Here is a 15,000-nt window from a genome sequence, read left to right on the forward strand (position 1 = left end):
AGCGGCCCAACGACTCCCAGAGCCGGTCGTGCGGCGCGCGAGGTCTGCTCTCTTCACAAGAGGCTTTATTAGGGAGTGCTAAGGCAAGGTTCTGTGCCCTCCACCCTCATCGCAACACCCATGGGAGCCTCCGGTCGTCAATAGACCGCCGCACCGGCCTCTGACTGACTCTCAGAATGGACGGAAAGAGCCGGGTAAGCCTTTCAAAAGATTCGACCACGTGCCGAAAACTTTAGACTTCCGTGAGCTCTCCGGCTTGCACCGAGACCCGAAGTCGACGTGCTAAGCACCACGGGACCCCTTTCGCCTGCAGGTCCCGAGCCGCCTTTATTTGCTGTTACGAGCATCGTGTGCCCCATACCTGCGTGACGAGCACCGCAGGGCGGCAGAGCCATCGCACTTGGCCGGGTGGCAGAGGAGGACCAGACTATTCACAGATAGCGGCCCAACGACTCCCAGAGCCGGTCGTGCGGCGCGCGAGGTCTGCTCTCATCACAAGAGGCTTTAGGGAGTGCTCAGGCAAGGGTCAGCCCGCAGCCTTCCTGGCAACACCCAGGGGAACCAGGCCACTCGCGTCTCTCGCCTTCATTTTCGACACGAGCGCCTGCGGAGGGCCACCACCCCCTCCGATTGTCAAGAGACCTCCGCACCGGCCTCTGACTTACTCTCAGAATGGACGGAAAGAGCCGGGTAAGCCTTTGAAAAGATTCGACCACGTGCCGAAAACTTTAGACTTCCGTGAGCTCTCCGGCTTGCACCGAGACCCGAAGTCGACGTGCTTAGCACCACGGGACCCCTTTCGCCTGCAGGTCCCGAGCCGCCTTTTATTTTTGTTACGAGTATCGTGTTCCCCAAACCTGGGTGACGAGCACCGCAGGGCGGCAGAGCCATCGCGCTTGTCCGGGTGGCAGAGGAGGACCAGACTATTCACAAATAGCGGCCCAACGACTCCCAGAGCCGGTCGTGCGGCAGGCGAGGTCTGCTCTCATCACAAGAGGCTTTAGGGAGTGCTCAGGCAACGGTCAGCCCGCAGCCTTCTTGGCAACACCCAAGGGAACCAGGCCACTCGCGTCTCTCGCCTTCATTTTGGACACGAGCGCCTGTGGAGGGACGGCCGGAGTCAACGTGGGGTTTGCCCGCCCTCCAATAGTGTCAAAAGACCGCCGCACAAGTCTCTGACTGACTCTTAGAACAGACAGAAAGAGTTTGTCAAATCTGTCAAAAAATTGACAAAGTGTCAAAAATTCGACTTCCAAGAGCTCTCCGGCATGCACTCATACCTGTCATTAAAGTGCTATGCCCGTGGAACCGTTTTTCGGATGCCTTTCAGAACGGTCCCGCGCCGCCATTTTGTTCTAAAAATCGTGTTCCCATATATCTCCGGGTACCCCGCCAACCTCACTGCGGAAAAACTACAAGTGGCACTGAATGGGTCTGAATTCCAAATTTGACTGCATCGGTCTGGAACTCGGTCCGGTCAAAACCGTTTGGATTTTTCTCGGTCCGGACTTCCGCGACAGACAAAGTTAAAGTTTTCGGGCTGCAGGCACAAAACGACAGCTGGCCATTTGCCGGGCTCAATTCACCCAATTCCTCCGGCACTTCGGAGCACATGTTCGGTGTAAGTTTGCGAATCTTTCCCGATGCTGCAGCATTTTCCTCCGCTGACACTTAGAATATTTTTCACACTTTGCTGAAAATTTTTCTAAGTGTTTTTTTCCAAGTTTTCCTGGTTACTGATTTCTTCTTTTTAAACATTTTTCTAAGTTTTTCTGGTTACTGATTTCTTCTTTTTAAACATTTTTCGCAGTTTGTCTGGTTACTGATTTCTTCTTTTTAAACATTTTTCGCCGTTTTTCTGGTTACTGATTTCTTCTTTTTAAACATTTTTCGCCGTTTTTCTGGTTACTGATTTCTTCTTTTTAAACATTTTTCTAAGTTTTTCTGGTTACTCATTTCTTCTTTTTAAACATTTTTCTAAGTTTTTCTGGTTACTGATTTCTTCTTTTTAAACATTTTTCTAAGTTTTTCTGGTTACTCACTTCTTCTTTTTAAACATTTTTCTAAGTTTTTCTGGTTACTGATTTCTTCTTTTTAAACATTTTTCGCCGTTTTTCTGGTTACTGATTTCTTCTTTTTAAACATTTTTCTAAGTTTTTCTGGTTACTCATTTCTTCTTTTTAAACATTTTTCTAAGTTTTTCTGGTTACTGATTTCTTCTTTTTAAACATTTTTCTAAGTTTTTCTGGTTACTCATTTCTTCTTTTTAAACATTTTTCTAAGTTTTCCTGGTTACTCACTTCTTCTTTTTAAACATTTTTCTAAGTTTTTCTGGTTACTGATTTCTTCTTTTTAAACATTTTTCTAAGTTTTTCTGGTTACTCATTTCTTCTTTTTAAACATTTTTCTAAGTTTTTCTGGTTACTGACTTCTTCTTTTTAAACATTTTTCGCAGTTTGTCTGGTTACTGATTTCTTCTTTTTAAACATTTTTCGCCGTTTTTCTGGTTACTGATTTCTTCTTTTTAAACATTTTTCTAAGTTTTTCTGGTTACTCACTTCTTCTTTTTAAACATTTTTCTAAGTTTTCCTGGTTACTGATTTCTTCTTTTTAAACATTTTTCTAAGTTTTTCTGGTTACTGATTTCTTCTTTTTAAACATTTTTCTAAGTTTTTCTGGTTACTGATTTCTTCTTTTTAAACATTTTTCGCAGTTTGTCTGGTTAATGATTTCTTCTTTTTAAACATTTTTCTAAGTTTGTCTGGTTACTGATTTCTTCTTTTTAAACATTTTTCTAAGTTTTTCTGGTTACTCACTTCTTCTTTTTAAACATTTTTCTAAGTTTTCCTGGTTACTCATTTCTTCTTTTTAAACATTTTTCGCAGTTTTTCTGGTTACTGATTTCTTCTTTTTAAACATTTTTCTAAGTTTTCCTGGTTACTGATTTCTTCTTTTTAAACATTTTTCGCAGTTTTTCTGGTTACTGATTTCTTCTTTTTAAACATTTTTCTAAGTTTTTCTGGTTACTGATTTCTTCTTTTTAAACATTTTTCTAAGTTTTTCTGGTTACTCACTTCTTCTTTTTAAACATTTTTCTAAGTTTTTCTGGTTACTCACTTCTTCTTTTGAAACATTTTTCTAAGTTTTTCTGGTTACTGATTTCTTCTTTTTAAACATTTTTCTAAGTTTTTCTGGTTACTGATTTCTTCTTTTTAAACATTTTTCGCAGTTTGTCTGGTTACTGATTTCTTCTTTTTAAACATTTTTCGCCGTTTTTCTGGTTACTGATTTCTTCTTTTTAAACATTTTTCTAAGTTTTTCTGGTTACTCACTTCTTCTTTTTAAACATTTTTCTAAGTTTTTCTGGTTACTGATTTCTTCTTTTTAAACATTTTTCGCAGTTTTTCTGGTTACTGATTTCTTCTTTTTAAACATTTTTCTAAGTTTTTCTGGTTACTGATTTCTTCTTTTTAAACATTTTTCTAAGTTTTTCTGGTTACTCACTTCTTCTTTTTAAACATTTTTCTAAGTTTTCCTGGTTACTGATTTCTTCTTTTTAAACATTTTTCGCAGTTTGTCTGGTTACTGATTTCTTCTTTTTAAACATTTTTCGCAGTTTTTCTGGTTACTGATTTCTTCTTTTTAAACATTTTTCTAAGTTTTTCTGGTTACTGATTTCTTCTTTTTAAACATTTTTCTAAGTTTTTCTGGTTACTGATTTCTTCTTTTTAAACATTTTTCTAAGTTTTTCTGGTTACTCACTTCTTCTTTTTAAACATTTTTCTAAGTTTTTCTGGTTACTCACTTCTTCTTTTGAAACATTTTTCTAAGTTTTTCTGGTTACTGATTTCTTCTTTTTAAACATTTTTCGCAGTTTGTCTGGTTACTGATTTCTTCTTTTTAAACATTTTTCGCCGTTTTTCTGGTTACTGATTTCTTCTTTTTAAACATTTTTCTAAGTTTTTCTGGTTACTCACTTCTTCTTTTTAAACATTTTTCTAAGTTTTTCTGGTTACTGATTTCTTCTTTTTAAACATTTTTCGCAGTTTTTCTGGTTACTGATTTCTTCTTTTTAAACATTTTTCTAAGTTTTTCTGGTTACTGATTTCTTCTTTTTAAACATTTTTCTAAGTTTTTCTGGTTACTCACTTCTTCTTTTTAAACATTTTTCTAAGTTTTCCTGGTTACTGATTTCTTCTTTTTAAACATTTTTCGCAGTTTGTCTGGTTACTGATTTCTTCTTTTTAAACATTTTTCGCAGTTTTTCTGGTTACTGATTTCTTCTTTTTAAACATTTTTCTAAGTTTTTCTGGTTACTGATTTCTTCTTTTTAAACATTTTTCTAAGTTTTTCTGGTTACTCACTTCTTCTTTTTAAACATTTTTCTAAGTTTTTCTGGTTACTCACTTCTTCTTTTGAAACATTTTTCTAAGTTTTTCTGGTTACTGATTTCTTCTTTTTAAACATTTTTCGCAGTTTGTCTGGTTACTGATTTCTTCTTTTTAAACATTTTTCGCCGTTTTTCTGGTTACTGATTTCTTCTTTTTAAACATTTTTCTAAGTTTTTCTGGTTACTCACTTCTTCTTTTTAAACATTTTTCTAAGTTTTTCTGGTTACTGATTTCTTCTTTTTAAACATTTTTCGCAGTTTTTCTGGTTACTGATTTCTTCTTTTTAAACATTTTTCTAAGTTTTTCTGGTTACTGATTTCTTCTTTTTAAACATTTTTCTAAGTTTTTCTGGTTACTGACTTCTTCTTTTTAAACATTTTTCTAAGTTTTCCTGGTTACTGATTTCTTCTTTTTAAACATTTTTCGCAGTTTGTCTGGTTACTGATTTCTTCTTTTTAAACATTTTTCGCAGTTTTTCTGGTTACTGATTTCTTCTTTTTAAACATTTTTCTAAGTTTTTCTGGTTACTGATTTCTTCTTTTTAAACATTTTTCTAAGTTTTTCTGGTTACTCACTTCTTCTTTTTAAACATTTTTCTAAGTTTTTCTGGTTACTCACTTCTTCTTTTGAAACATTTTTCTAAGTTTTTCTGGTTACTGATTTCTTCTTTTTAAACATTTTTCTAAGTTTTTCTGGTTACTGATTTCTTCTTTTTAAACATTTTTCGCAGTTTGTCTGGTTACTGATTTCTTCTTTTTAAACATTTTTCGCCGTTTTTCTGGTTACTGATTTCTTCTTTTTAAACATTTTTCTAAGTTTTTCTGGTTACTCACTTCTTCTTTTTAAACATTTTTCTAAGTTTTTCTGGTTACTGATTTCTTCTTTTTAAACATTTTTCGCAGTTTTTCTGGTTACTGATTTCTTCTTTTTAAACATTTTTCTAAGTTTTTCTGGTTACTGATTTCTTCTTTTTAAACATTTTTCTAAGTTTTTCTGGTTACTCACTTCTTCTTTTTAAACATTTTTCTAAGTTTTCCTGGTTACTGATTTCTTCTTTTTAAACATTTTTCGCAGTTTGTCTGGTTACTGATTTCTTCTTTTTAAACATTTTTCGCAGTTTTTCTGGTTACTGATTTCTTCTTTTTAAACATTTTTCTAAGTTTTTCTGGTTACTCACTTCTTCTTTTATAACATTTTTCTAAGTTTTCCTGGTTACTGATTTCTTCTTTTTAAACATTTTTCTAAGTTTTCCTGGTTACTGATTTCTTCTTTTTAAACATTTTTCTAAGTTTTTCTGGTTACTCATTTCTTCTTTTTAAACATTTTTCGCAGTTTTTCTGGTTACTGATTTCTTCTTTTTAAACATTTTCCTAAGTTTTCCTGGTTACTGATTTCTTCTTTTTAAACATTTTTCTAAGTTTTCCTGGTTACTCATTTCTTCTTTTTGATCATTTTTCTAAGTTTTCCTGGTTACTGATTTCTTCGTTTTGAACATTTTTCTAAGTTTTCCTGGTTACTCACTTCTTCTTTTCAAACATTTTTCTTCGTTTTTCTGTTTACTCATTTAGCACTTTCAGGCACTTTCCGATCATTTCCTCGTTCCCGATTTCACCCTTTAAAACGCTTTCGGGCATTTCCCTAAGTTTTGCGGTTCACTCGTTTGGGACTCACTGACACCTTCTCTAGCTTCCCTGCTCACTTTTTTCGTACTGTTGAGAAAATTCGAACCCTTTCCTTAACTATGCCGGTTACTGACTTCACCGCTTCAGACCCTTGTCCCCGTAATGAAAGATACCATTTCCCACCGTGGGAAATGCACGAAAATCGGACTGAACACGGGGGAGGCTCCCCCCTCGAAGGCGAGACCGTCGGCAGAACCGCCGGGTCAAACCCGGCTGAGCTACCCGGCTTACAAGTCTCAAAGTCGGTATGAGCAGTCACGTCCACCCCCATTCCCTTTTGGACCACTTCCCACGGTTCCAAATGCATGAAAATCGGCCTGTACACGGGGGAGGCACCCGCCTCGAAGACGAGACCGTCGGCAGAACCGCCGGGTCAAACCCGGCTGAGCTACCCGGCTCGGAAGCGCCAAAGTCGGGTTGAGCAGTCACATTCACTCCCATCCCCTTTTGGGCAACTTCCCACGGTTGGAAATGCATGGAAATCGGACTGAACACGGGGGAGGCTCCCCCCTCGAAGGCGAGACCGTCGGCAGAACCGCCGGATCAAACCCGGCTGAGCTACCCGGCTTACAAGTCTCAAAGTCGGTATGAGCAGACACGTCCACCCCCATTCCCTTTTGGACCACTTCCCACGGTTCGAAATGCATGAAAATCGGCCTGTATACGGGGGAGGCACCCGCCTCGAAGACGAGACCGTCGGCAGAACCGCCGGGTCAAACCCGGCTGAGCTACCCGGCTCGGAAGCGCCAAAGTCGGGTTGAGCAGTCACATTCACTCCCATCCCCTTTTGGGCAACTTCCCACGGTTGGAAATGCATGGAAATCGGACTGAACACGGGGGAGGCTCCCCCCTCGAAGGCGAGACCGTCGGCAGAACCGCCGGATCAAACCCGGCTGAGCTACCCGGCTTACAAGTCTCAAAGTCGGTATGAGCAGACACGTCCACCCCCATTCCCTTTTGGACCACTTCCCACGGTTCGAAATGCATGAAAATCGGCCTGTATACGGGGGAGGCACCCGCCTCGAAGACGAGACCGTCGGCAGAACCGCCGGGTCAAACCCGGCCGGGCTACCCGGGTTAGAAGCCCTAGAGTCGGGTTGAGCAGTCACAATCACTCCCATCCCCTTTTGAACCTGTTCCCACCGTTGGAAATGCACGAAAATCGGCCTGTACACGGGGGAGGCTCCCCCCTCGAAGGCGAGACCGTCGGCAGAACCGCCGGGTCAAACCCGGCTGAGCTACCCGGCTTACAAGTCTCGAAGTCGGGTTGAGCAGTCACATTCACTCCCATCGACTTTTGGGCAACTTCCCACCGTTGCAAATGCATGAAAATCGGCCTGTACACGGGGGAGGCACCCGCCTCGAAGTCGAGACCGTCGGCAGAACCGCCGGGTCCAACCCGGCTGAGCTACCCGGCTTACAAGTCTCAAAGCCGGGTTGGGCAGTCACGTTCACCCCCATTCCCTTTTGGATCACTTCCCACGGTTCGAAATGCACGAAAACCGGCCTGTACACGGGGGAGGGTCCGCCCTCGAAGGCGAGACCGTCGGCAGAACCGCCGGGTCAAACCTGGCTGAGCTACCCGGCTTACAAGTCTCAAAGTCGGGTTGAGCAGTCACGTTCACTCCCATCGACTTTTAGACCACTTCCCACGGTTCGAAATGCACGAAAATCGGCCTGTACACGGGGGAGGCACCCGCCTCGAAGACGAGACCGTCGGCAGAACCGCCGGGTCAAACCCGGCCGAGCTACCCGGCTTAAAAGTCTCAAAGTCGGTATGAGCAGTCACATTCACCCCCATTCCCTTTTGGACCACTTCCCACGGTTGGAAATGCATGAAAATCGGCCTGGACACGGGGGAGGCTCCCCCCTCGATGACGAGACCGTCGGCAGAACCGCCGGAACAAACCCGGCTGAGCTACCCGGCTTACAAGTCTCAAAGTCGGTATGAGCAGACACGTCCACCCCCATTCCCTTTTGGACCACTTCCCACCGTTGGAAATGCACGAAAATCGGCCTGTACACGGGGGAGGCACCGGCCTCGAAGACGAGACCGTCGGCAGAACCGCCGGGTCAAACCCGGCTGAGCTACCCGGCTTACAAGTCTCAAAGTCGGGTTGAGCAGTCACATTCACTCCCATCGACTTTTGGGCAACTTCCCACGGTTCGAAATGCACAAGATTCGGCCTGAACACGGGGGACGCTCCCCCCTCGAAGGCGAGACCGTCGGCAGACCCGCCGGGTCAAACCCGGCTGAGCTACCCGGCTCGGAAGCGCCAAAGTCGGTATGAGCAGTCACGTTCACTCCCATCCCCTTTTGGACCGCTTCCCACGGTACGAAATGCATGAAAATCGGCCTGTACACGGGGGAGGCACCCGCCTCGAAGACGAGACCGTCGGCAGAACCGCCGGGTCAAACCCGGCTGAGCTACCCGGCTTACAAGTCTCAAAGTCGGGTTGAGCAGTCACATTCACTCCCATCGACTTTTGGGCAACTTCCCACGGTTCGAAATGCACAAAATTCGGCCTGAACACGGGGGACGCTCCCCCCTCGAAGGCGAGACCGTCGGCAGAACCGCCGGGTCAAACCCGGCTGAGCTACCCGGCTTAAAAGTCTCAAAGTCGGTATGAGCAGTCACATTCACCCCCATTCCCTTTTGGACCACTTCCCACGGTTGGAAATGCATGAAAATCGGCCTGGACACGGGGGAGGCTCCCCCCTCGATGACGAGACCGTCGGCAGAACCGCCGGAACAAACCCGGCTGAGCTACCCGGCTTACAAGTCTCAAAGTCGGTATGAGCAGACACGTCCACCCCCATTCCCTTTTGGACCACTTCCCACCGTTGGAAATGCACGAAAATCGGCCTGTACACGGGGGAGGCACCGGCCTCGAAGACGAGACCGTCGGCAGAACCGCCGGATCAAACCCGGCCGAGCTACCCGGGTTAGAAGCCTCAGAGTCGGGTTGAGCAGTCACGTCCACCCCCATTCCCTTTTGGACCACTTCCCACGGTTCGAAATGCACGAAAATCGGCCTGTACACGGGGGAGGGAGCCGCCTCGAAGACGAGACCGTCGGCAGAACCGCCGGTTCAAACCCGGCTGAGCTACCAGGCTCGGAAGCGCCAAAGTCGGGTTGAGCAGTCACATTCACTCCCATCCCCTTTTGGGCAACTTCCCACCGTTGCAAATGCATGAAAATCGGCCTGTACACGGGGGAGGGAGCCGCCTCGAAGACGAGACCGTCGGCAGAACCGCCGGATCAAACCCGGCTGAGCTACCAGGCTCGGAAGCGCCAAAGTCGGTATGAGCAGTCACATTCACTCCCATCCCCTTTTGGGCCACTTCCCACGGTTGGAAATGCACGAAAATCGGACTGAACACGGGGGAGGCTCCCCCCTCCAAAACGAGACCATCGGCAGAATCGACGGGTCAAACCCGGCCGAGCTACCCGGGTTAGAAGCCTCAAAGTCGGGTTGAGCAGTCACGTCCACCCCCATCCCCTTTTGGACCACTTCCCACGGTTCGAAATGCACGAAAATCGGCCTGTACACGGGGGAGGCACCCGCCTCGAAGACGAGACCGTCGGCAGAACCGCCGGGTCAAACCCGGCCGGGCTACCCGGGTTAGAAGCCCTAGAGTCGGGTTGAGCAGTCACAATCACTCCCATCCCCTTTTGAACCTGTTCCCACCGTTGGAAATGCACGAAAATCGGCCTGTACACGGGGGAGGCTCCCCCCTCGAAGGCGAGACCGTCGGCAGAACCGCCGGGTCAAACCCGGCTGAGCTACCCGGCTTACAAGTCTCGAAGTCGGGTTGAGCAGTCACATTCACTCCCATCGACTTTTGGGCAACTTCCCACCGTTGCAAATGCATGAAAATCGGCCTGTACACGGGGGAGGCACCCGCCTCGAAGTCGAGACCGTCGGCAGAACCGCCGGGTCCAACCCGGCTGAGCTACCCGGCTTACAAGTCTCAAAGCCGGGTTGGGCAGTCACGTTCACCCCCATTCCCTTTTGGATCACTTCCCACGGTTCGAAATGCACGAAAACCGGCCTGTACACGGGGGAGGGTCCGCCCTCGAAGGCGAGACCGTCGGCAGAACCGCCGGGTCAAACCTGGCTGAGCTACCCGGCTTACAAGTCTCAAAGTCGGGTTGAGCAGTCACGTTCACTCCCATCGACTTTTAGACCACTTCCCACGGTTCGAAATGCACGAAAATCGGCCTGTACACGGGGGAGGCACCCGCCTCGAAGACGAGACCGTCGGCAGAACCGCCGGGTCAAACCCGGCCGAGCTACCCGGCTTAAAAGTCTCAAAGTCGGTATGAGCAGTCACATTCACCCCCATTCCCTTTTGGACCACTTCCCACGGTTGGAAATGCATGAAAATCGGCCTGGACACGGGGGAGGCTCCCCCCTCGATGACGAGACCGTCGGCAGAACCGCCGGAACAAACCCGGCTGAGCTACCCGGCTTACAAGTCTCAAAGTCGGTATGAGCAGACACGTCCACCCCCATTCCCTTTTGGACCACTTCCCACCGTTGGAAATGCACGAAAATCGGCCTGTACACGGGGGAGGCACCGGCCTCGAAGACGAGACCGTCGGCAGAACCGCCGGGTCAAACCCGGCTGAGCTACCCGGCTTACAAGTCTCAAAGTCGGGTTGAGCAGTCACATTCACTCCCATCGACTTTTGGGCAACTTCCCACGGTTCGAAATGCACAAGATTCGGCCTGAACACGGGGGACGCTCCCCCCTCGAAGGCGAGACCGTCGGCAGACCCGCCGGGTCAAACCCGGCTGAGCTACCCGGCTCGGAAGCGCCAAAGTCGGTATGAGCAGTCACGTTCACTCCCATCCCCTTTTGGACCGCTTCCCACGGTACGAAATGCATGAAAATCGGCCTGTACACGGGGGAGGCACCCGCCTCGAAGACGAGACCGTCGGCAGAACCGCCGGGTCAAACCCGGCTGAGCTACCCGGCTTACAAGTCTCAAAGTCGGGTTGAGCAGTCACATTCACTCCCATCGACTTTTGGGCAACTTCCCACGGTTCGAAATGCACAAAATTCGGCCTGAACACGGGGGACGCTCCCCCCTCGAAGGCGAGACCGTCGGCAGAACCGCCGGGTCAAACCCGGCTGAGCTACCCGGCTTAAAAGTCTCAAAGTCGGTATGAGCAGTCACATTCACCCCCATTCCCTTTTGGACCACTTCCCACGGTTGGAAATGCATGAAAATCGGCCTGGACACGGGGGAGGCTCCCCCCTCGATGACGAGACCGTCGGCAGAACCGCCGGAACAAACCCGGCTGAGCTACCCGGCTTACAAGTCTCAAAGTCGGTATGAGCAGACACGTCCACCCCCATTCCCTTTTGGACCACTTCCCACCGTTGGAAATGCACGAAAATCGGCCTGTACACGGGGGAGGCACCGGCCTCGAAGACGAGACCGTCGGCAGAACCGCCGGATCAAACCCGGCCGAGCTACCCGGGTTAGAAGCCTCAGAGTCGGGTTGAGCAGTCACGTCCACCCCCATTCCCTTTTGGACCACTTCCCACGGTTCGAAATGCACGAAAATCGGCCTGTACACGGGGGAGGGAGCCGCCTCGAAGACGAGACCGTCGGCAGAACCGCCGGTTCAAACCCGGCTGAGCTACCAGGCTCGGAAGCGCCAAAGTCGGGTTGAGCAGTCACATTCACTCCCATCCCCTTTTGGGCAACTTCCCACCGTTGCAAATGCATGAAAATCGGCCTGTACACGGGGGAGGGAGCCGCCTCGAAGACGAGACCGTCGGCAGAACCGCCGGATCAAACCCGGCTGAGCTACCAGGCTCGGAAGCGCCAAAGTCGGTATGAGCAGTCACATTCACTCCCATCCCCTTTTGGGCCACTTCCCACGGTTCGAAATGCACGAAAATCGGACTGAACACGGGGGAGGCTCCCCCCTCCAAAACGAGACCATCGGCAGAATCGACGGGTCAAACCCGGCCGAGCTACCCGGGTTAGAAGCCTCAAAGTCGGGTTGAGCAGTCACGTCCACCCCCATCCCCTTTTGGACCACTTCCCACGGTTCGAAATGCACGAAAATCGGCCTGTACACGGGGGAGGCACCCGCCTCGAAGACGAGACCGTCGGCAGACCCGCCGGATCAAACCCGGCCGAGCTACACGGCTTACAAGTCTCAATGTCGGTATGAGCAGTCACGTCCACCCCTATTCCCTTTTGGACCACTTCCCACGGTACGAAATGCATGAAAATCGGCCTGTACACGGGGGAGGCACCCGCCTCGAAGACGAGACCGTCGGCAGAACCGCCGGGTCAAACCCGGCTGAGCTACCCGGCTCGGAAGCGCCAAAGTCGGGTTGAGCAGTCACATTCACTCCCATCGACTTTTGGGCAACTTCCCACGGTTCGAAATGCACAAAATTCGGCCTGAACACGGGGGACGCTCCCCCCTCGAAGGCGAGACCGTCGGCAGAACCGCCGGGTCAAACCCGGCTGAGCTACCCGGGTCGGAAGCGCCAAGGTCGGTATGAGCAGTCACATTCACTCCCATCCCCTTTTGGACCGCTTCCCACGGTTTGAAATGCACGAAAATCGGCCTGTACACGGGGGAGGCTCCGCCCTCGAAGGCGAGACCGACGGCAGAACCGCCGGGTCAAACCCGGCCGGGCTACCCGGGTTAGAAGCCTCAGAGTCGGGTTGAGCAGTCACATTCACCCCCATCCCCTTTTGAACCTCTTCCCACCGTTGGAAATGCACGAAAATCGGCCTGTACACGGGGGAGGCGCCCCTCTCGAAGGCGAGACCGACGGCAGAACCGCCGGGTCAAACCCGGCCGAGCTACCCGGGTTAGAAGCCTCAGAGTCGGGTTGAGCAGTCACATTCACCCCCATTCCCTTTTGGACCACTTCCCACGGTACGAAATGCATGAAAATCGGCCTGTACACGGGGGAGGCACCCGCCTCGAAGACGAGACCGTCGGCAGAACCGCCGGGTCAAACCCGGCTGAGCTACCCGGGTCGGAAGCGCCAAGGTCGGTATGAGCAGTCACATTCACTCCCATCCCCTTTTGGACCGCTTCCCACGGTTTGAAATGCACGAAAATCGGCCTGTACACGGGGGAGGCTCCGCCCTCGAAGGCGAGACCGACGGCAGAACCGCCGGGTCAAACCCGGCCGGGCTACCCGGGTTAGAAGCCTCAGAGTCGGGTTGAGCAGTCACATTCACCCCCATCCCCTTTTGAACCTCTTCCCACCGTTGGAAATGCACGAAAATCGGCCTGTACACGGGGGAGGCCCCCCTCTCGAAGACGAGACCGTCGGCAGACCCGCCGGATCAAACCCGGCCGAGCTACACGGCTTACAAGTCTCGATGTCGGTATGAGCAGTCACGTCCACCCCCATTCCCTTTTGGACCACTTCCCACGGTACGAAATGCATGAAAATCGGCCTGTACACGGGGGAGGCACCCGCCTCGAAGACGAGACCGTCGGCAGAACCGCCGGGTCAAACCCGGCTGAGCTACCCGGCTCGGAAGCGCCAAAGTCGGGTTGAGCAGTCACATTCACTCCCATCCCCTTTTGGGCCACTTCCCACGGTTCGAAATGCATGAAAATCGGCCTGTACACGGGGGACGCTCCCCCCTCGAAGGCGAGGCCGTCGGCAGAACCGCCGGGTCAAACCCGGCTGAGCTACCCGGGTTAGATGCCTCAAAGTCGGGTTGAGCAGTCACATTCACCCCCATCCCCTTTCGGCCCCCTTCCCACGGTTGGAAATGCATGAAAATCGGCCTGTACACGGTGGGCGCTCCCCCCTCGAAGGTGAGACCTTCGGCAGAACCGCCGGGTCAAATCCTGCCGAGCTACCCGCGTTAGAGGTCTCAATGTCGGCTTCAGCAGTCACATTCAATCCCATTCCCGTTTGGACCTCTTCCCGCCGATGGAAATGCACAAAATTCGGCCTGAACACGCGGGACGCTCCCCCCTCGAAGGCGAGACCGTCGCCAGAACCGCCGGGTCAAATCCGGCTGAGCTACCCGCGTTACAGGTCTCAAAGTCGGGTTGAGCAGTCACGTTCACCCCCATCCCCTTTCGGACCCCTTCCCACGGTTGGAAATGCATGAAAATCGGCCTGTACACGGTGGGCGCTCCCCCCTCGAAGGTGAGACCTTCGGCAGAACCGCCGGGTCAAATCCGGCCGAGCTACCCGCGTTAGAGGTCTCAATGTCGGCTTCAGCAGTCACATTCAATCCCATTCCCGTTTGGACCTCTTCCCGCCGATGGAAATGCACAAAATTCGGCCTGAACACGCGGGAGGCTCCCCCCTCGAAGGTGAGACCTTCGGCAGAACCGCCGGGTCAAATCCGGCCGAGCTACCCGCGTTAGAGGTCTCAATGTCGGCTTCAGCAGTCACATTCAATCCCATTCCCGTTTGGACCTCTTCCCGCCGATGGAAATGCACAAAATTCGGCCTGAACACGCGGGACGCTCCCCCCTCGAAGGCGAGACCGTCGCCAGAACCGCCGGGTCAAATCCGGCCGAGCTACCCGCGTTAGAGGTCTCAATGTCGGCTTCAGCAGTCACATTCAATCCCATTCCCTTTTGGAACACTTCCCGCCGTTAACAATGCACGATATTCGGCCTGAACACGCGGGACGCTCCCCCCTCGAAGGTGAGACCTTCGGCAGAACCGCCGGGTCAAATCCTGCCGAGCTACCCGCGTTAGAGGTCTCAATGTCGGCTTCAGCAGTCACATTCAATCCCATTCCCGTTTGGACCTCTTCCCGCCGATGGAAATGCACAAAATTCGGCCTGAACACGCGGGGCGCTCCCCCCTCGAAGGCGAGACCGTCGCCAGAACCGCCGGGTCAAATCCGGCTGAGCTACCCGCGTTACAGGTCTCAAAGTCGGCTTCAGCAGTC

This window comes from Chiloscyllium punctatum, unplaced genomic scaffold (assembly GCF_047496795.1).
Source record: "Chiloscyllium punctatum isolate Juve2018m unplaced genomic scaffold, sChiPun1.3 scaffold_253, whole genome shotgun sequence".
In the NCBI taxonomy this organism is placed as follows: Eukaryota; Metazoa; Chordata; class Chondrichthyes; order Orectolobiformes; family Hemiscylliidae; genus Chiloscyllium; species Chiloscyllium punctatum.